Here is a 21,445-nt window from a genome sequence, read left to right as displayed (position 1 = left end):
TCACAAACAACAGCGAACAAAACCCATGGAAACAAACAGAAAAACTCACATTGTCTTCAACTGGCCTTGGCTTAGGGTCTCACAGCCTAAATTTAATCAAGTAGGAATGTTTTCAGGATTATATTTTCTTTGACTTTATCAAAAATTGTTAGTTTGTAGGTTGAGGGTCATTTAGTGTCAGAAAGAGGATTGATGAAACTACCATGTGAAGAAAAAGTGTCTGGATCCTTAAGAAATACTGTGATCACATAATAATCCAACTAGAATGTTATTAATCAAATATTTCCTGGATGACTGAGGCACATAATTACTCTATTCCTGCAGCAAGTCATGTGGCAGCTTTGTAGTAAAACTCTGCACATCTTGGGCTGATGAGATTGAGGACCCAGATTTTGTGAAGGACCTGGAGGACCACTGAGCTGGGTGAGATCCCAGGGTGAGATGGATGGGCACAGGGTGCTCTGCAGGCTGTACTGAAAGGGACCACCCTGCCCCAGTACCCATAGGGAGTTTTGTGCAGGGATATGCACCACAGCTTCCCTGAACATTTAGAATCAGAAGGGAAGGACCTGGGCATTGCCTGGGGAGGGGGGGGATTAAAGCAGAACATTCTCCTGCATTGAAAACCAAAAAAAAAGTCAAAAAGCTCTTTATAACCTAAATCAAACCATAGATATTGCTAAAAAATACACTTGGCTTTTGTAAATATGCACAGAAATGAGAACCACAGCCATGGCTGAAAGCCAACCTACTAAGGAGACACATGTCATTACTTCTTAGAGGCTGCAAGAGATCTGTAGAGGGACTTTGGACAAGGGCCTGGAGGGACAGGACAAAGAGGGAATGGCTTCCTGCTGATGGAGAGTAGGTTTGGATTAGATATTGGAAAAGAATTCTTCCCTGTGAGGGTGGTGAGGCCCCTGGCACAGGCTGCCCAGAGAAGCTGTGGCTGCCCCATCCCTGGAAGTGTCCAAGGCCAGGTTGGATGGGGCTTGGAGCAACGTGGGCTAGTGCAAGGTGTCCCTGCCCATGGCAGGGGATGGGAATGGATGGGCTTTAAGGTCCTTTCAAACCCAAACCATTCCAGGATTCCAGGGGTTGCCCCCATGTCCCACCACCTGGTTCATCCCAGAGCAAACCTGTAGCCCCATGTGGGACACACTCAGCTGAAAGCAAGTACTAGGGCCCCCAAAACTGTGCCAAAGTTTGTCTGAGGTTTGCAACTCACTTTAATGTGAGCAAGGCTTGATGCTTTAAATAGGTGCTATATTTATGGAGCGATGAGTAGCCAAAATGTAAGGAAAACTCAGCCAACTCCTTCGCTATTTTTGATGACACGACAAAGTCTGATTTTCATTAAGTTTTGCACATATATTTCAGGGGTCCTCCTAGGGACTAGGGAATGAATGCACTTTGTTTGAACTCTATGGCTATTATATACTACTTTTTATTGATTTTTTTTTGCCTGTAATTCGCAATATAGTTCTTGTGTGTTCATGGAAAAATATTTATTTTTAGTCCCACCATTTTTCCAACATACTTGTTTTCTTCATAATTGTTTTCCTTCTGTTAAGAACACCGTGTGATTACCAGGTACATCTTCCCTAAAAAAAAAAACCAAACAAAACAACAAAAAGCAAAACCACAAATATACAAAAATATAACCTGTAAGATTAATGATTTTGGTCATCTTGAAAAGGCAAAATGAAAACAAAGGATGACCAGTGTATGTCGTATGCTCTCAGATGTATATTTATAGTTTCACATGGTGCCCTGCCCACATTTTTGGAAGGGAGATTTACCCATGAAGTAAATATACAACTTTGAGAAAAGTTGGGCTTTCTGTTTCAAAATGTTTGCACTGGAAAAATAAATTTGGAGACCAACTTGCCACCTGAAATGTCACTTCATTCCTCACCAGCACGTGGCCCCATCGTCTTCAACAGGTTTATTCATCAGAGTAAGGGATAAGGAGGGGATGCAGGAAGGGATGAGGGCTGGCACCAGAAGTGGGGGCCTGGCTAGGCATCTCCTGTCACAGGCATCTTCAGCTGGCAGAGAGAAAGGGAAAAACCTGGCACTGCCCTCAGGCTGGGGTGTAAAACTTTGGAATCACTTCCAATCTCAATGTAAACACCCTTTCACTAGAGTTTGATAGTGGTCCTCCAAAGCTAAGCCAGGACAGTGGCTTTTGAAGCCTGGCAAGGTCTGGCCTCAGGAGGAGTCCCATGGCCATCCTGGGATACAAATAAATCCCATCCCAATCTTGTTCACCTTCTCTCCAGCCAAAGCCCTGGGCATCTGGGGAAAGACCAGAGTGGTGGTGTGGCGCTGGAGGAAGGCTGGAGGTGCAAGTGGCCGTGGGAATGCACCAGGGAGATGCTGCAGGGATGAAAAGCTGTAGCTGGTACCGGGAAGAGAGCAGGGCCATCAGGGAGCCATCTGGGAAAAATCATTTTATTTATAACTTAAGTAATAGCACAAGCCACACAGCAAATCGATTTGCTTTTGGATTCCAGCTATTGTCTGATTGCCCAGACAAACAGCATCCAGTTTAAGTGGAGTCCACAGCAGTAATAACAAAGAAGGAACACAAATTTTAATTATGTTTCTCCAAGTCTGTATAAGTATTGGAGAACCACATAAAAATGATTTTTTTTTTACTAACTTGCAGTTGAAAATGTGTCATTAAAAGCTATGAGTCTGATTTTCTGCTCTGCTGGTCAGGATATTAACCAAAATGATAAAGTATTCACTGTTTGAGAGGAGAAAAAGGAGAGGGAAATAAATGCTGAAGGTTTTGTGCTGGAGATATTATGAGAATGATGCAAAAATGAGAAACTTCAATGCCTTCATGTGTTGAGGTTGTTTTGCTGTAAGAGAGTGCTGGAATAAGAAGAAGAAAGATAGTGGAGAGTGATCTGGGCAACAAAAATAAGCAAAAAAAGGGAAAAAAGTGGTCAGGATGTTGGAAGCACAAGTGAGACTTCGTTTTTGGGTGGTGCCTATGGCAGGAGGGTCACGTCAGACTCCGATTCCATGGATCTGACAGGCAGTGTCAGGATGTGGAATCTCCTACCACCAATGATTCAAATTAATTTCTGCTCTCCTTAATTCTGCAAGCCTGACTTCATACCCACTGCAAGTTACATTTATTTGTAATCTCGCTGCTTACACTCCACTGAACAATAAAAGAACAATAAACTTAATAAAAAGCCCAAGTGATTGGAAATAGCTCTGGGAATGGCAGTCCAGTATGAAAGCTATAAATTTACTTGTATACTCATGACATTGTCAGCTAATTTTTATGAAAAGCCCATCACAGAACATTGCACCAAAACACTGTGATCACTCGTATGTCACCCATCATACTTCCCCTGATAACAAAACAGAAAATGCATCATAAAATGATACTTCAAACTACAAATTCATCTTGAAATGCTCACTGTATACAGTAACAATTCTTTCCTGACCTTGTCTTGCACCTGAACCTTAAATTAATCATTCTTCTTCTATAACATTAAAGAATACCCAATGGTACTTTTTTATCGAGTTTATAAGCTAAAACTTCAACTAATAATACCATTATTGTTTTGGTTAATATTTCCCTATTCAAATCTACACAGAGTTCAAGAAGTTATGTGGTGTAAAGTAAGCAATAAGAGTTTTGGAAACACGATTTAAAAGTATTTTTCTGTACTCAGATCAGAAAGCATTGACTGATATTTAGAGGCTGAACCAAAGCCCACTGAAGCCAAAGGAAAACACCTATTGATTTTAAACGTTTTGGGATCAAGCCCTTAACACCTAATCCTGAAAAATGCTGAGTATATTAAAGCCACACAGGAGCTATAGATATCAAGAATTCAAAGGACTAAATCCTATTAAATACATAGTGTTATCCTGACTCAGACTGAGATACTCAATTGGATTAATTAGGAAAGATCTTCCAGGAGATGGCCAAGATTTTCACCTCAGTCTTCCAGTGGACACCCTGCTGATGTAAGGAACCATTTACAAGTGCCCACCAAGGAGATTTTAATGGATCAGATCTTCCCCAGTGAAATACTTGGAGTTTTGAAGACACAGAGTTTACTGATTTTAGCAATTCTTGAAACATATATGGAAGGTTCTCTGGCACCTAGGGATGCCTCTGGAGATAGAGGCAAGAGACCCCTCAGCCCACCCTTGAGGCTGCTCTGCCAGCTGTAATTCAGTCTGTACTTTTTAATGTTTCTGCTAACAGTTATAAAAACATAAGTCTCTGCTTTTCTTCCGTCCTCTGTCCACCAGCAGGAACTTTGGCCCCTCAGTCAGGAGCACCAGTGCCAGGAGCTCAACACCCAAATCCCCTTCTGGCCCCTGGGAATATCTCATGCTGTGAAGTTCAGCCGAATAGTTTCAGTAGGAATGTGAGTGTCTTTTCCTTAAACAAAAGCAACGAGGTTTGATCAGAGCTGCATAAAAATCAACATCTTCAATTGTCATCACTTCAGGAGAAACGTGACACGGCCTTTGTTTGGGGCGACTGCAGAGGGAACGGCAGCTACCGGGAATAATGGTGCAGGAAATGGGAATCCAGGTTGTCAGCCTTCCTTTAATTCCTCTTCTGCCCTTGCCAGAACAAGGAAGGATGAGGCAGTAAAGCCTCCACCCTATTACTGAATGGCCCAACTGCAGTCGGTCCCACCCAGGCAGTCCCATCCCGACTGACCGACGACCAAGAGCCCCCAGTTTTTATTCTTGAGCCGTCCCAGATTAACTTTTGTATCAAATTCCACAGTGGAAACTTCTGATGCAAATGGCGATTGTGCACAGGCTGAAATAAAGAGAACCCAAAATGAAACACATGAGTCTGGGGAGGACTCTGGGGGAGGGAAGAGAGCGAGGAGGAAAGGGCTTCTCAGAGCAGCCCAACACTCAGTGTCAGATACTATCCTATAGCAGCTGCTTTTTTAAGGGCAAAAATCAAGTATTTTGTGCCAAACAGGTCACAGAAGGTCATCCCTGCTGGGAAGGCTCAAGACAGACTTCCATATTTCTCCAAGGATTTCTCCCTGTGCCTTCTAAAGGTTAAAAATCTGCAGATCCCGCAGGTGGGACCAACTCTTCAGCCCCCAGGAGGGCACTTGATTCAAGGCACTTTCCTGCTTCGTAATCCTGACACACACCTTCCTTTGCCAGAGATGGGGCCAAAAAACATCCCCTGAGATATCAATTTCTCCTCCCTGCCTACAGAGAGAACTTCTTGCAATGAACTTGGACTTGGTATCTCACTTTCACGTGACTGCAGAGAGATGAGATCAATTCTGGTCAAATTTTGCATTTTTTTATTACTTTATACAATCATACAGTCATGGAATGGTTTGGGTTGGAAAGGATCTTAAGGACCATCCAGTCCCTGTCATGGCATGGCCAGGGACACCCGCCATGGACAAGGACACCTGCCACTATCCCAACTTGCTCCAAGCTCTGTACAACTTGGCCTTGGACACTTCCAGGGATGGGGTAGCCACAGCTTCTCTGGGCCAGGGCCTCACCACCCTCCCAGCCAAGAATCCCTTCCCAATATCTCATCTAACCCTGCCCTCTGGCAGTGGGAAGCCATTGCCCCTTATCCTGTCCCTCCAGGCCCTTGTCCAAGTCCCTCTCCAGCCCTCTCTCCCTGGAGTCTTCCCTTCTCCAGGCTGAACAATTCCAATTCTCAGCCTGTGTTTGTGACCGACACAAAACTCACGAAGGTCAGTGAGATGATTTCCAGTGGCCTCCACCAGCTCTGTAGCAGTTCTTAGAGGCACAATGACAAACTCCAGGGAAGTCTGGATTAAAAATATGGAGCTGTTTATGAAAGGCAGCGCCCAAAGCGAGAAAAGGTGTCAGAATCTGACTCTGAATTAATAAACACCGTTTTATGTATCAGAAAATACCACATCTGACAGAGCTGCCAAAGACAAGTCAGTTTTGCAGGAGCAGGTTTTGTTGTGCTGGTAGCAGAGGAAAAAAAACAATGTTTTACAAAGAAAAGAAACTTAACATGGTATTGAAGATGTTTATTTCTTTTATCATATTATGTATGAATCTTTTATAAGTTTTCAGTGAACTATATTAATTAAAAATTAGTTCTGGGAATATTTTGCTTGTAGCCTAATAAGCTATTACGTCAATACAGATTTTCATGGACTATTTTAAATTTGAAATAAAGGGGTCTCCTGAGTATGCGCATTGGAGCAAAAATGTAACAAAATAAAAAAAAAAGGAGAATATTTAACACATTTTCCTTGTACAACTTGAGGATCAGAGCGCAGGTCTTACTAGTCTTTTGAAGTAATTTTCATGTGTTTTATCCTAAAATTTTAATTATTATTGGAAGTCCTATGGACTCAGGCCTTACAAGGAACTTGATTGATTTCATTTTTTTTTTTATTATGAATGCCTCTTTTTTAAAAATTTTTTTATTATGAAATTTTTCACTGTTGTGATCCATCCCAACGCTACCACACAAGGCAAGACTTTTCCACCAGTGATTCTTTGGACAGGAGGAGCAGAGCACTGTAGTTCCTCCAGCCCCAGATGCTTCCAGCCATCAAAAACTACAAAAAAGGCAATAAAACAGGTCCGATTACGGCTCTGACTACTTGTGATTACACAGATTTATTGCTTCTGGTGTTAAACTGGCAGAGAAACCTTCTCTCCCAGTGGAAACCATCATGTCCTGAGGAACCACTGCAAGTTGTGGGTCGTGGTTTGGGTCTGGAGCACTTCCCTCTCCCCTGGAACTGTGGCTGGCAGGTGGTTTGGGGTCATGGTTTGGGTCTGGAGCTCCTCCCAGCCACCCCATCTCCATGCTGGAGGCAGGATGAGAGAGAGTTCATCTCAGACTCTCTGCAGCTCCCACCAGGATGGCAGCTCCTCCACAGTACAAAACACAGAGGAAAACCTCAAATTCTCGGCTGATGACCAGCTGAATCCATTTTCTGGGATTCCCAGCATTGAATGCTGTCCTCATTTCAGAAGACCCACAGGAGCAGAACGAGATCATAACATTTAAGGCCAAAAAACCCTCTCATTACAAGTAATTGCAGAAAGAATGATCAAAAAATATTTTGTCAATGACAATTTTATATAAATTAGTATCTTCCTTTGACTTTTCTTGACTACAATGAAGAGGGAAATTTGAAATTAACTAAAAATCACATTTTTCAGTGGAGTTTTTGTTGTTTTTTTTCATTCTCATCAGGCTGTTTGAATGTGTTTTCCAACACCTGGGCAGACCTCAGTGGCACTAAGGAGCTGAGCTCCTTCCAGTCATGGAGAGGGACAGATTGGGGGTGAACATCCACCTCAGAGGGCTCGTGTTGGAGGAACCTTTCCAGGCTACTGAATTAAGCAATGTTTTATAGCAGTATAATGGATCCTGTCCCACTGCAGGATCAAGGCCTGAATTTCTGGTAGTTTTCAGTTATAGCATTTATTTTGGGAAATATTTTTATGTGCAATAAAAAAACAATTAATTTATGTGCCTCAAAAAGCCCCATATAAACTCCATCAGAAGAGTATGAGACAAGCCCCACACCTACTTAGGAATTTAAAATGATAATGAGGAAATGTTGTTGATGAATAAGTGACAAATAAATGAACAAAATTCAGGTTTCTTGAGGTTCCAGTTCCCAAACAACACCAGCAATTCCCTGGTGAGATTTAGTTCTGTGGCTAGAGAGTGAAACCACAAAAGGACTCTGTCTTCTGGAAAATGAACCCTAATTTTATAAACGTGGGTAAATTAATGTTCCTTTGAGGGCCATAAATATGCCCCTTCCTGGCTGTTTGCTGTCTGACTTTTCAATTTCATTTTTAAGGCGTTTTGCTCATTTTGCTTCTTTTTTTTTCATGTAGCAACTTACTGGAAATACATCAAGCAGTAAGCTCAGCTTTGCCCATGGGAAATACTCTTTTGTCCATTACTCCAAAGGGAACCAAGGACGTAGGAATGTCCCTTTTCCCTTGTCTGTGGGTGCCAGTTTCAATGGTCGTGGTCACTCTGGAGCCAAAAGCAATAAATACAGCCACACCAGTGGGGGAAAGCATTTGGACTCCAACACGCCAAGACAGCTGCCAAGCATCCCAAATCCAAACCCTGGAGCACCACTCCAGCACTGCCCATCACTCCAGGCAGCTGATGTTCATCGAAACCAGTATAATTAATTATAATTATTTAGCCTCACAATAAGCATTCCACTGCTCGTTGATTTAACCTGATTCAGTAACCAAAGTAAACAGCAGTTAATTGATTTGCTCGGGTTCACATCAGAGGGATATGACACCAAGTGGAATGAAAAGCACAACCTCCTGATTCCCACTTCAGTGCCTTATCCCCAGGCTCCGGCTATTTCCAGGAGTTCATATTTTTCAAAAGTAGAGGAAAATAAACATCACCCATCTTTGTGTTATTTAGTTTGCAGGTTGAAACATGCTCTTCGTATTCATATTAATGAGCTGCTTCTCATGAGGCAACCCATTAAATTTAATAGGGGAGTAACATAAACCTCACATGAAATGAAATAGTTGCACTTACGTTTACATTTCCTTGAACGCTGCACTTTGCATTCTGGAACAAACTTGTGCTTTTTATTTAATGATAAACAGGTTTAATGACTCTCTTTGGGTGTGGGGGGGTTTTTTGCCACCTTCTTCTCTCCTGGTTGAATAACAGGTTAACATCCTTCACCAGGCATTAGGTTCAGAATGTTCTTCATGTGAAAAAGAATTTCTCATTATTGTAGTTTTTATTTCAAAATTCATTATTAATTGATGGAGTTGCTGGTATGACAAAAAAATCCACTCAAAACATTTGCCTCAGTGTTTTTTGGGGCTGGTTTGGGGATCAATGCATTTCCTCTTCTGAAAAGTTGCTTCAAAACATATTATGAAACCAAAACGCTCTGATAGAAAGAGGATTTCCTCCCTACTTGATTATGTAAAAGCATCCTTTTTGTCAACAATATTTCATTATTATTAAATTATTATTATGTTTTTTAAATCTCAAGCAAGATCACCTACAGCCAGATGGCCTTTCCAAGCAAAATCCAGCACTATGTGTTCTCCAAATTAAATCCTCAGGTCACCTAAAAGGCATAACTGGCAGGAAAACTTTTTCCAGACTCCTTATAACACAAATCAGAGCAATATTAAGTTTAGAAATCCTAGAGCAGATGAGCCATTTGAATTGATTCCTGACCTGCAGACTCCCTTATTTTGTAGCTCTGTCACTACAGTCCCTGAACATAAATCTGGCAGTAAAGGTATTTGCTGTTGTATCATGGCCCCAAAACAAGGGGACCCATGATAAAAACAAAAATAAGGTGAAGTGTCCAGAGTTCTCAATGTTTGTGTCATAAAACCTGTTTCTTCCTCTGATCTTCCTCTGCTCTGGAGCCAGGCTGGGAGAGCCTGGAGAAGAGAAGGCTCTGAGGAGACCTTGGAGCCTCTTCCAGTGCCTAAAGGACAGGATAAGGGGCAATGGCTTCCCACTGCCAGAGGGCAGGGTTAGATGGAATAATGGAAAGGAATTCTTGGCTGTGAGGGTGGTGGTGAGGCGCTGGCACAAAACTTCGAGAGGATCTCTAAGTCCCTTCCAACCAAAACCATTCTGGGATTCTATAGTAAAAATATTTAATTCATAGAAACAATGTTAATCAGAATTTAGAAAAATAAAGGCACCAACAAGCCCATTTAGACCGTAAACAATGGAGGGGCTGTTGGCTATCCAAGAGCCATCGATATCCTCGGAAGACCCCCACAGAGTGGGCTGGTGGAGATCCCTGGCAATAGTAAGGCAATAGTTGTGTTCCTGGCTGTGGATCATGGCTCTGAAGTAGCCAAGAGGGTAAAAATCAGGCAAGAAGAGGGAGAAAGATGTGGGGTAAAAAGGAACCAACAGTTGGGCATGCGCAGCCCCACCGCGCTCCTTGCCCTGCACTGCCTTCATGGTCAACTATCCAGTAACAAGGAGCCACCATGATGGCTAAATCCCACAAGAAATACCGGAAAGAACTAAGAGAAGAGGATAGCAGCTTGTTCCTTCAAAACCAGAAAAGGAATCACAGTTTCAAAGAGTTGCAGCATATTTTTTACAAACATTTGAGTGCTCCTGACATCAAATGTCCTCGCGTTCGGAACAGGTGGCTCACCAACCCTCTTCCTCTGTAATTTCGTTATGAAAGCTGCCTTATTTATCTTTCAGACTCATCTGAAAATTACAAGAAAAAGGAAAACAAAACAAGTAGGAAAAGTGTTTATTGGAAGAGTTATAGTCTGGAGGGATATTCTCCGAGGGAAATGGATGTTTAATTAAACACACAAGGCAGCGGTTGCCCAATGGAGAGGCGGCTCTGAAGTCCTGACGGCTGTTTCCTGGCATAGATTCCTCTGGATATTCGTCAGGGAGTTGTTTATTTTGGATAACTCACACTTCCATAGGCACACCAGTGAGCTGACAGCACACGGAGAGGTGAGGTAATAGTTAAAGTACTGCAACAAGCACCTCCACAATCCGACTTCCATTTGGGTCATATCTTTCAGTTTCTCATTGAAGAAAGGAATAAATTAAATCAAATTGCATAGGGATGCTTTCTCTGCATTCCCCAATACCACTGTGGATGCTGATCATGTGGAAAACTTCAGGTTTTATTTTTTTCCCAGGGTTGTCAGAGGATATGCCACCAGAAACAATGAGAAAAACACTGAATCCCTGCGTAAACTGCAGAATGGAATTAGCAAATCTGTTAATGACAAGTTATTTGGGTCCAGACCTGTTCCCTTTGGAATGGGTGCTCTTTATTCAACCTTTCAATGTCAGTTATCATTTTTAAAACAGCTTGACCTGGAAGCAGACAGTTAAAATTGTGGTGACTGTTAATGACAGTTTTATTGGACACTATGCTTATAGTTCACATTTTGAGGTCTGTATGTAATTGATCTTTCTACCCTACATGAGAAACACTGCAATAAGTTGGTTGCAGCACCACATTATAGATATAGAGAAATAATAATGATGTCACCTTGAGATTCAAAGATCGTGGAATAGTAATAGTCTCCCAGCTCATTCTCCCAACTGTGATGACCTCTCCAGTACTAAATCTTAACAGTCTCAGCATTATTTTTGAATTATTCATGCTAGCCTTTTCCCTCACTACAAAATCAAGGAAAATGAATGCATCATGCTCTGTCAGCTCCACAGGTATTTTGGTAAAAGTATAAAATGTTATTTAGTTTCAAGAAATCCGTGCAGCAATACAGGTCACTTGCTAAGCTGAACAAAAACAAAAATTCATATGCAGAAGAGACGGGACACATCCATTGTAAGGCTGAATGAGGCATTTGGAATCCCTAGAAGTTCCAAAACCTGTGTTTTGATTAATTACATCATCATCTCTAGAAATAAAACGAGAATTAAAGAAGCATCAACACACACAAACCATTTTTCGCTAACTTGGACAGTGTGTCATCATTTCAAGGACTGAGCACGACGTCAAGACACGAGGAATTACAGGTTAGGAACAACAAGACACTTTTTAATGTGATATTTAGAGGTGAAACTAGTGGTGATGTTCAGGCCTAGGAGGAAAGAAAGCAGACATTCCTCAACCCACCCTACACTGATATCTGGTGGTTCTGCTATGCACTGAAGACAACAAACAGCCCGCTCCTGAAGGCAGCAGGTTGATAACTCTTCTAGACCATCAAACCCAGATAATAAGAGAGCGCTACAGTTTTATTCCAGTGATGGATCTCATAAAAAGTGCACCTGGGAATAAAATAAAATGCATGTAAATGTAAACTCGAGCAGGTACCCTGATTCATCTGTAGCTGGTGACCTTTAAGTTCATTATGAAAAACAAATGTCAAGCTTTCAAAAGACAGGAGTATCCCTGGCTTTGCTGGGGATTTTGTGTGCTATCGCACAGACTGTATTAATTTAGTCTGGCATCAATAACCTTGAAATCAGGATTTTGCACTAAAAATCTAGTTTTATGTTTATTCAGAAAGCAAAGATAAAAGGCGACTTTATTTTAAGGGACCCTCCAGTGGCTACAGGGCAAACGTAATGTAACACTCCTGATTTCCACTACCTTGCTATTCAATGCCAGCTCCCATGGCAACAGATTTTATAGGAATACAAAGAGTGTGATGAAGATCTCCCGTTATTTTGCAACGAGGTTAATTACGGAAAAGTCTCCTGTCTGCAGAGTTCTTTGGCATCCCTGAAATGGCAAAAGCTCCTGGAACACCTTGGTCAAAACCAGCCACAGGTCCCCAGGAGGAGGAGAAGGACTTCATTTATCCACTTTGGAAAACAGCAGAGACGTTGGGTGTTTATATTCAACAGATTAACAGGGGAATATCATGTAATTGCTAAAGAAACAACATATGATCAATTAATTACTTCTGTAACTCTAACAAGAAATGGTTTTATGCTTTCATTCTCTCCTCAATTAGTTCATAAGCTGAAGACAGTCAGTCTGAAGAGACTAAAGTACTTAAATGCATTTTTTTTCTCCATTTTTGCTCTTTTTTTTTTTTGGTGTAGTTACACTAACAGACTTACTTACCTACTGTCTCTATATCCCCTTTGACCCAGTTTATAAAAGGACACTTTTACTCTGATTTAATCTCATGCCATATTTTAAAGAAACAAAAACTCATTCACATGTCAGAGAGAAACAACAAAAGTATTTACAAAAATCACAGGTTTTAATCTAACTGACCTTATCCAGGACTGTCTCTACTGCAGTTGTGGTGCTGTTGGCACGCACAGAAAAGTGTCTCAGCAGGGGAAAAAAAATAAACATTACAGACCAACAGGTAGTCACAGCTAAATCTAGGAACAGCAAGAAGTTGAAGAAAATTAGGATGCAAAATTTCTCTCCATGCAGCAACTTTGTCACCACAAACTACTTTGATTACAAATACACATAACTTGTTTTTTCTCTTTGCCTGTCCTATGGAGCCAGGCTGGGAGAGCTGGGGGCATTCAGCCTCTGGAAGAGAAGCTCCAGGGAGACCTTAAGAGCCCCATCCAGTGCCTAAAGGGGCTCCAGGAGAGCTGGAGAGGGATTTTGGACAAGGGCCTGGAGTGACAGGACAAGGGGGAATGGCTTCCCACTGCCAGAGGGCAGGGTTAGATGGGATATTGGAAAGGAATTCTTTGCTGGGAGGGTGGAGAGGCCCCAGCACAGGTTACCCAGAGAAACTGTGGATGCCCCATCCCTGGAATTGTCCAAGGCCAGGTTGGATGGGGCTTGGAGCAACCTGGGCTAGTGGAAGGTGTCCCTGCCCATGGCAGGGAGTGGAATGAGAGGATCTATAAGGTCCCTTCCAAGTCAAACTATTCCATGATTCTAATAAAATGAAAGGGAGTTTTGCACTGAATTCAGTGAGAATTCCCTACCCCCCTGGTTTGCCTATTATTATTTATTTTCTACTGAAAGTATGGATTTTTGATCCCTTTCTAACTATATTTCTCCTTTCACTTTGCTCCATATTTAAGCATTATGTCAAAACTTTCTGTATTTCAAACACTTAGTCCTGATGTGGTGCTTGGCTGAGGATGGACAGAGGTCTCCTCACCCAGGCCATAAGCCCTGACTCCCTGTTGTCACCGTCACAGCCCTTTGAAGCACAGCCAGGGTCTATCTATTGACACTGTGCAGGGTCTCCCAGTCACAATGGTTGAGTCATTCCACCAGTGCACTGGGTTTTCGTTTCCTGATGGCTCCTGGACATGAAAGAGAACCTTATCTGTCTGCGGGAGCAAAAACCGAGCCTGGATCCAAAGAGCTGCCCAAAGATCCCCTCCATCTCCATCGCCCCAGCCAGAGCCAGAGCCATCCCCGGAGCTGGGCTGGATGATCTCATGGCACTTTTCATCTCTGCCTCCTGTTCCTACGACAGCAACAGTGGGTGGCATCAGTGATCAGGGGGGATTTCAAAGTTCAGTTGTTGAACGGTGACAAATGACACTGAACTTGGAAAAATGCACCTTGATCAATCCAGGGGGAAATAATCTTAAACAAAGGTGCTCAATGGTGGAAGGAAATCTGGGCAGGGGTGAGAGCAAAAGGAACACAGGAGTGATAACAGCAGATTAAATATGAATAACTGAAGGCTTTCAGAGTTACTTGAGGAGTTCTGATGACACATCTCAGAGGAAAGGACAAGGCAGGATGTGTCACACTGCAAACCCTGACACACTCGTTGCTGTTCAGCTAATTCCTATCATCAGATCCTCATTCTTAGAAGGAACGTGTGTCTCAAAAGTCAGAAAAAATCAGCTCCTCATTCTTGGCCATTAATCTAAACACCAGCATTGCAGCAAGTTTAATCAGCTCTTCTAAAATTCCTTTCCCTTTAATTCCATAAGTACACATATTTTTGGCTCTTGATATAAACCCCACCAAATATTTGTGGGTAATTCCTGTACTTTTGCCCAGAGGAATACACAGCCATAGACCCTGATTCCAGTTTTAACTTCTACTTTCAATTTTGACACCAAACTTTCACTGAGTTGTTACAAAAAAGGCAGAGAAGCATCTTTGGTTAAATCTCCCTTTAATCTTCCTTAACAATTTTATCTTTCAAGATGTGATTGTTTTAATTGTTCTTTAATTCAAGATATATATGCTTAAAAAAATTAAAATCACCTCATTCCTACTAAAAAGGGTCGCGGGGAAATTAATTCAGTAAGGTCTATCGAGTTCTCTTCTTTGGGAAAATAAAAGAAGGGAAAAAAAGGTGGATTATTGGTCATTACACATCATCCAGACCCTCCCAAACATAAATATTTTGTATTATTCTGCAAATTCTGGCTGGATTTTTCTTCCAAACTGTATTTGTGCTCACTGCTTTTCAAATTTCCTTGCTAAATATGCCTTCAAAACAAAATGTTTTCATACTATTCCATTAAAAATACTGAATATTTTTGAAGTGAAATTTTTGGTTTTCTGTGCCTGCACTTTTAAAGGGAGCAGAGCCTAAGATTTTTTTTTTTGTGATGCAAAATGTAGAGATATATTATGTTATATGAGGCACAGTGATGATTTTATTCCAACATAAATGTCATTCTCACATAGTAATTTCATTTGGACTAGTAGAAGTGACTTTTTGTAGGTGTTTGCACCTAATATTAATGTTAAAGTTTAGACTATTTCGTGGAAGGATAATGACAGAGCAAATTAACTGGCAAAGCAGGATTTACTAGTTTCCATTGGAAACACCAGGTCCCTCCTACTCTAGGTAACATTTTAGAATAAAATCATTATTTTTATTTAAAAACATTTAGAAATACACACGTGGAAGTGAAGAAACATGCCCGCTTCCCCTTCACTATTTACCTCCAAGCCTTGCCAGATAAATGCCACTCAGTATCTGAGGTCAGCCTGGCTTTGAATAGCACTCCGCATTCCTGAACTCCTTCCCAAATCTTGGGAAGGCAAAGAGAGGAAAACAAATAGCAGATGTGGGAATTGGGAAAAGGAAACGGTCATTTTTCCAGCGTGTGGGTCACGGAGAATAGATTAGCAAGTCCGGGCTGGTTCAAACACGCTGGCACGGTGAGAGGAGCTGGCGTTTGCCCAGGACAAACAGTGCCAGCTCCGTGAGAGCCGGGAGCGCCGCGCACGCGGCCGGGAGCCGCTCCAGCCCCGCGTGGCTGGAGCCACATGCCATGGCAGTGCCCTTGGCTCGGCTCCAAGGGACTGCACCCTCCAGATTGCGCCTGGGGGCTGCTCCAGCAGCCGGGCTGGAGAAACAGCTCCACCAGGGATGGGGGGATCTGCACAAAGCCAACCCCACGCTTCCAGTTTTAGGCACATCTCGTGCACGCTGTGGAGCAAAGGGGTTCTGACTTGACCTTACACACGAGGATTGATGTTGGGATTGCAGCCTGAACCCTCCTCTTGGTAACTACAGGCACCGCTGGGGCCAGACTGATGGCAGGAAACAAGGCTTGGAAAAGCCAGGACATATTGGAAAGCCTCAGGAGAATCCCAGAGGGTGGGGAGGCCTTGGCACAGGCTGCCCAGAGAAGTTACGGTTGCCTCATCCTTGGAAGTGTCCAAGGCCGGGTTGGACGGGGCTTGGAGCAGCCTGGGTTAGTGGAAGGTGTCCCTGCCCATGGCAGGGGGTGGAACTGGATGGGCTTTAAGGTCCATTCCAACACAAACCATTCTGTGATCTATGAATTCTGAGTAATGAATTCAGGAATGGCCTGGAGTTTGTCAGGGGAGGGTTAGGTTGGATGTTAGAAAAAAGTTCTTCCCCAAAGGTGGTTGGGCACTGAACAGGCTCCCCAGGGCAGTGGGCACAGCACCAAGGCTGCCAGAGCTCAAGGAGTGTTTGGATGACGCTCTCAGGCGCATGGTGTGACTCCTGGGGATGGGCCTGTGCAGGGCTAAGGGTTGAACTCGATGATCCTTGTGGGTCCCTTGCAACTCAAAATATTTTGTCATTCTGTAAATCCCTGATTTCATTTCTATGTGTTATTGGCACAGTACCATGTGATGCCACTCCAGGTCATGCTAAATCCAGGGGGCAATAATTTACTTCAGTAACTCTCATCCGAACAGGAATAATGACAACACCTCACCATCTTCCTAGGCTCATACAGTATTTGAGCCACATTCCTACTGAGGGCAGACACGGCCAGACTAACACCGTGAAAAGGAAAATACAGTTCTGGAGACAGGAAAAGTGGACGCAGAGACCACCCAGCCACCACAGGACAAATGAGATGTCATCCATGGGATCCCACAGCTCAGGATGTTATTCTTGTGCAGTCCACAATCAATTATGTCTGTACCAAATGACTACACTCACTTTTTTTGGGTCTCCGGGAAATCTTTGTTCAAATTGAAGATGGTTTTCTAACTGGCTCTGCTCTTTACCCAATTTTCCAGCTGAGTTGACTGAGGCCCAGGCAGGTCAAAAGGCTTACCCAAGGTCAGGGAGGGAATCAATGAGTTGGGTCAGATTAGATCTCAGCCTGTTCCTCACTTTTCATCCTCTGCTGTTCCTGCTGGATCACCGTTAGAACCAGGTTAACAAAAATGTCACGGATGTGCTTTAAAAATATATGTTTTTAAACTTGTTATCCCAATAAGAATTAAGTTCTTTAGATGGCATGCTATATAAGATTAGGTTTCAAGAGGTGAGGCCTTTGCTGCAAGGAATTCAATATCCAGCACAATGTAAAATCACCAGCAGGAGAGACTTTTACTACTGTATAAAAATAATAAAAATTCAGAAAAGTCAAATTCACAGATCAAATGCTGAAGTGCTCACTCGGGTCAAGTTCTGCCTGGCTTTAATTGTATTTTGCCTTGGGAAAAGGCTTCAGATCTGGCCATAAATTAGTATGCTGATCCCATGGCATGAATGGTGTTTTATTTACTTATTCCCTGGAATATGCTGTAGAATTCAAGTAGCAGTTCAGCTAAAAAGAATCACTCATCTGAATCTGAGGGAACTGTGATATTTATGAGAATAATGTTGAGCTTCCAACCACCCACTATGTAATTTGGCATGAATTGACCAAAATAGCCCATTTCCCCCCAAGGGACATGTGTGTTTCCTGAACTTCAGCACCGAGAGGCACCAAAAGTACTGGATTTTCAGGAAAAACATCTTCCCTGGGAGGGCAGAGGAGCTGAAGAATGTGATCCCCGGGGAGGCTGGGCTGTCCTCAGCCTTGGGGGTTTCCAGACCTGGTTGGGGAAAGCCCTGAGCAGTTGTGTCTGATCCTGGAGCTGGGGCAGAGGGATGACTTGAAGACCTCCTCCAATCCACCCAAGACTATTTTACAATCCTACAGCATCACTGTATATGGTCCTTTTCAGGATAAATTTATTAAGACCATTTCAGGGGCAATTTTTTTCCCCCAGCTCTCCCTCCATGCTCCAAGCTCCTCCCTTCCCAGATCCCTTGAGTCATGGAGATGTGGCACAGAGAAAGAGGAATATAACTTTACTTCCCAGCTATTACTCCATAAATAAACTAGAGAATACGCCCACCAAACTGTGTTTCTTTTCCATTCATTCACTTCCATGCTACCAAACCACAGACGCCTTGTCCTGGGCTTTTTGTTTTACAGACAATGGGAAAAGATTGCTTTGGAAAGTCCTGTCAGGAATTTTATTTTCCCGAATTTCGGATCCTGGCAGGCTCCACTGCAGACACACTCGGAACTTTTGGCAAAGTTCAGCGCTGAGGAAACGGCGTCTCATCAGTTTTCATCTGCAGATCAAAGCAATTCACTGGCAACATGAAAAGACTGTATTTAAAAAGTGACAGGATACCCTTAAAAAAATTAAAAAGAATGAGCTTAGAAATTCTGGGAAGAATGCATTTGGAGTTTCAAGCAAAATAAAACAACATCTAAAAAGCAGGATTAAAAATATCCTCGGACGCAAGAGAAATATTTGTATTTGCCCAGCGCTGAAACAATAAACGAATCAAAACGATCTCTGCTCCGTGTTCCAGAGCAGAATAAAACTATTCAACCATTATATTGGGTTCAACTTGGCTGGTTTTCCTGTTGTGCTTCCGTAAAGCCAGGAAAAGCTAAACCAGGCAGGGGATGGCAGCGATTTGGAGGGAGCATCCTGAGAGCGGAGAATCTGGAAAGTTTTAGACAAGATATGCAAATTCAGGAGATGGAGCACTTGTTCTCCAGCTCCTCCTGACTCCTGGTACCTTCCAGCACTATCAGAAATAGAAATGTTACCTCTCTTTTGACTGGCACACTCCTCTCCTACTCCTCAGGCTGGCTCTGGAGTTGTCTTTGCCTCCACCTCATTTTTGTCAGAACTGGGAGCACACGGAGGTTTCAGCAGCTGTCTGACCTTTTCAGGGTGCACATCTCTACCTTCACCACCCAGGGACTTGCTTATGCTTAAAATCTGCTGCAGGTTAACTTGAATTATTTCATGTGAAGGTGTTTAATGTCACAAACAAATTTTTTTTCTCCTCTTGCAGGTCAGTTGGTATTTTAATGTTTATTATTAAACCGACTTTGGAAGCTGAACATGGAATAGATTTGCCTACAAATGGACACATGGGAGCATCTCACCCCAGCTGTGCACCTGCCATATGGATTTGCTGGATTGTGGCCTCAGGAGCATTTTGGAGGGATGTTGCCTCCCAGGAGGTGTGGCAACAGAGCCAGGTCAAGCTCAGCCCAGCCAGGGGACTTCCCAGTATTGCTCCACCATGGATCCAATTAACCAGTGAGTTCCTCTGCTCCGAGCCCGGACATCAGCATCTTCTGAGAACAGGCACAGAATTACACCCATTTTTATTTTTATATTTATAAAATACTTTATATATTTATCTATTCTATACTTAGACTGCTGTTTGAATGGGGAGCTGAACCCAAACTCACACCAAGATTGCTATGAGGAACAGGAACCCTGTGTATTTCCCACTACTGTTAAGAGACAAATAACATTATATATTTAAAAAAAAAAAGAGAGAAGATAAACATTTTCAGGGCAGATTTCTATTCCACTCACAGTGGAATACAGTACAGTACACTGTATTTATGCAAAAATGTTAATGAAACACACAAGAAGTGAAGTGAGTGCCCCAATTTACCACTGAGGTTGCACAGAAATGCAATTGGACAGGGTTCCAGCTTTCCTTTGGGAGTGCTGCTTGGCAAAGAGCTTGCACTTCTTCCTGCCTTCCTCTTTGCCTTTCTAACCCCTCAGAGAAACATCATTTAAATACTATTTCTTTAGAGAACATGAGAATATGTAGAGAGCTCCCAGTTTGGCTTATCTGACCTGTCCAGTTGTCTTGGCAATTGGGTCACCAGTTGTTTGGAGATCCAACAATGGGATTCTCCAATCATAGAATCATAGAGTCATAAACATAGAATCATGAAATGGTTTGGGTTGGAAGGGACCTTAAAGATCACCTAGTTCCAACTCCCCTGCCATGGGCAGGGATCCTTAGATCAGGTTACTCAGATCCACATGCAGCCTGGTCTCGAATATCTCCAGAGATTGTGAGTCCACAACCTCTCTGGACAACCTGTGACAGGGACTCACAATTCTTACAGTAAAGAATTTCCTCCTAATATCTAAAACAAATCTACCCTCCTTCAGCTTAAGGCCCTTCCCCAGGCCCTTTCCCAAGTCCCTCTCCAGCTCTCTTGGAGCCTCTTTAGGCACTGGAAGGAGCTCTCAGGTCTCCCCAGAGCCTTCTCCAGGTGAACACCCCCAGCTCTCCCAGCCTGGCTCCAAAGCAGAGGTGCTCCAGCCCTCTGATCACCTTTGTGGCTTTCTCTGGACTCATTCCAACAGGTCTTTTTTGTGCTGGGACCCCATAGCAGGAGGTAGAACTGGAGGTGGGGTCTCACCAGAGCAGAAGGGGAGAAACCCCTCCCTCGACCTGCTGGTCATGCTATGGGGATCCAGCTCAGGATACAGTCTTCTGAGGGGCTCTATCCCTCAGCTGCCCAAGAGCACAATCATTTGCCATGAGGTCCTTACAAAAGCACAAGGACAGTGTGAAAATGTGTGGGAGAACAGGTAGAACCTGCGTATGTTCAGCTCTGTTGTGCTGTGCACTGCTGCCCATCCATCCCGGTGACACTGGTTCTACCACACGCAGGTTATCCACGGGAAACTGATTCCTTTCATTTAGACCCTCTCCAAAACAAAACACATTTCTACCTGTGGAGAGTAATTCAATATGAACAGTTCTGACTGTTCTTCAGTGACTGTGTGATGAGGTTTGCCAGCACTCGGAAGATTACACGAGGCTGGAGTTATACCCGCAGTTTATAAAATCATACAGAATTCATACATTTTACACAGACAGGCTCCCTAAAGTGTCACATCGTGTTTTAGCACCTGAACTCACTGTGATTCAGTAAAAGAATCCTGCTTCCCTGCAACGGATCTTGGGCTCTGCAACCTCCTCCACACACATATATCATCCCTGACTTCCGAAGGAGCACGGTCGGCTTGAGGGACAGAGGTGCACCTCCTGTAATGGTATATACTACATTCTGCAGCAACCTTTCTTCTCATATTTCAGAGTTGAAAAAGGCCTGTCAAAAAGGGGCTATTATGAAAGGGAATTTGAAGACATTCATAAACATCTAGACAGAAAATTGCATTTTCAATATGAGAACCTCAATAGTTAAGGCTACATTTGGGAGATCACTATGGCCCTCTTATTTTCTGCTTACGCTGTCAAAGTTTGAATTCATGTTGGGTTTTTGAGCAATTCAAACAAAGGATACTTTCATAAACATCCATTTCATAAACTACAGCATATCTAATTCTTTGGGTTCTGAAGGCTGAGCTGAATGTAGTGTTTGTGGTCTACTGAGAATATGTCTGGAAAACATAAAACAATCTACTAGGTAAGTTACAAAGCT

The 21,445-nt window shown here is 42.9% G+C and overlaps 1 long non-coding RNA gene across 1 annotated transcript; it reads right to left on the bottom strand.

Moving 5' to 3' along the window:
- Window positions 1-16,917: 16,917 nt before the first annotated feature.
- LOC108640710 lies at window positions 16,918-19,873 on the bottom strand. Its single transcript, XR_001921423.1, has 3 exons — window positions 19,839-19,873; window positions 18,779-18,953; window positions 16,918-17,071 (listed from the first exon to the last, which is right to left on the bottom strand). It is a non-coding gene; the product is annotated as an uncharacterized LOC108640710 (long non-coding RNA).
- Window positions 19,874-21,445: the final 1,572 nt, after the last annotated feature.

This window comes from Manacus vitellinus, unplaced genomic scaffold (assembly GCF_001715985.3).
Source record: "Manacus vitellinus isolate BGI_N305 unplaced genomic scaffold, ASM171598v3 scaffold_40_pilon, whole genome shotgun sequence".
Classification (NCBI taxonomy): Eukaryota; Metazoa; Chordata; class Aves; order Passeriformes; family Pipridae; genus Manacus; species Manacus vitellinus.
This window is presented reverse-complemented; position numbering and strand designations above follow the sequence as displayed.